General features: G+C 33.6%; 1 long non-coding RNA gene across 1 annotated transcript; it reads left to right on the top strand.

The window, feature by feature from the left end:
* The first annotated feature begins 334 nt into the window (after positions 1 to 334).
* Positions 335 to 1240, top strand: LOC121050953. Its single transcript, XR_005804506.1, has 2 exons — positions 335 to 512; positions 1177 to 1240. It is a non-coding gene; the product is annotated as an uncharacterized LOC121050953 (long non-coding RNA).
* The last annotated feature ends 287 nt before the right edge of the window (positions 1241 to 1527 follow it).

Here is a 1527-nt window from a genome sequence, read left to right as displayed (position 1 = left end):
TGCAAAAGACGATTTGAATTACTGATCACATTGGGAGGTTGGCACACTTTACACTATTTTCACAGGTAAACAATTTTAACTTTTGTTTTTTGAATCCTACCACAAGTATCGTTTTTCCCATGGGCCACCTATTAGCAAAATTTGTACATAATACATTCATTAAGCTTCCAAATTTTCGTATATAACTCTAAAATTGGAATGGGAGGATTTATATAAAGAAAGCTATGGAAGCATGAAAGATACGTATCATTTGTTGGGTTGACTAGGACCAGGCGCAAAACATTATTAAATCTGTTCAAATTTCTATTATTCATGTTCATGCCAAATTAATGCTCAATATTGGTGTTGTCTAAAAAAATTTTATGGCACGGTCTTGCTGTTTTGGAAGGTGTTGCTATTGACTTTAACCCAAATTACAAGGTTTTAGGTAGCACATACCCATGGATTGCTAGGAAAATACTGACCAACAACTCACCACAGCTCAAGTCTTTCCTGCAGGCCTTTTTTATGAGGTAAAGCTACAACTTTTTTTGTTCCTTTTATATGTTCAAATTTTTTACTTTTATCGTAGTACTATATACTTCATCATATTATAGATGGTCAGTGATTTAGATACTTGATGCATTTTCATCTTAATATCCTGAATCTCAACAGAGTTGGATAAAGTTCTTCATGTTTCAGAATCTCTAAATGAGCAGATACCCCAGTCTTATCAAGGTTGACCTTGAACCTTCAATGGAATAGAAGATAATGAAGGGATTAATAACATTGACATTAATAACAGTGAACCATTGCATCTTTGCATTTCGTTTTGTCTGAATTAGCATTGCTATTAATAACAAGCTTTTTCCAATCTCTGAATCTAGTTTGTGTTGTAGCTGTCGCACGTGTTTCTGCTTTTTTAGAACCCCTTGCCTCTTTTGTTTGCACGAAGTATCTGTTGGCCCTTGTAATGAATTTGCTTATAAGAAAATGGTGAAAGGGTTAGCTTTGACCAATCTCTTAATGTAGTTTGTGTTGTAGCTGTTGCAAGTGTCTTTACTTTTTATAACCCTCATGCCCTTCTTGTTTTCAGAAGTTTATGTTACCTCTTTGTATAATGAAATTGCTTAGCAGTGTATTTTGTTGCATTCTCCTTCACAGTAAATCATATTGCTTTATGTTTTTCATCTGCAGAATGGTGTTGGGTGGACAAAACTCAGAAGTGCAGCATCTCTCAAATAGTTAGACTTCTAATGTTCAAAAAAAAACAATTTGTTAGACTTCTGCACAGATGGTTTCTTTTATTGATGAGTATACATTACAAATGTTCAAGTGTAATGGAGACCCAAAATCAATAGCGTAGAAAGGCTATTTGTTTAATTATTCACAGATTTATATTTTCTTTTCAATGATTAATGTTTTAGTGGTTTGTTGGCATGGTCACTAATGCACGTGACTGAGGTTTAGTCATGAACAAAAAGTCAAAAGCCTGAAATTTTGGATCTACATCGAAAAAGTAAATTTTCTCGCTATAGACTAAAACTT

The sequence above is a fragment of the Rosa chinensis genome, chromosome 1 (assembly GCF_002994745.2).
Source record: "Rosa chinensis cultivar Old Blush chromosome 1, RchiOBHm-V2, whole genome shotgun sequence".
Classification (NCBI taxonomy): Eukaryota; Viridiplantae; Streptophyta; class Magnoliopsida; order Rosales; family Rosaceae; genus Rosa; species Rosa chinensis.
The sequence above is the reverse complement of the archived record's forward strand: the minus strand, read 5'-3'. Positions and strand labels throughout refer to the sequence as shown.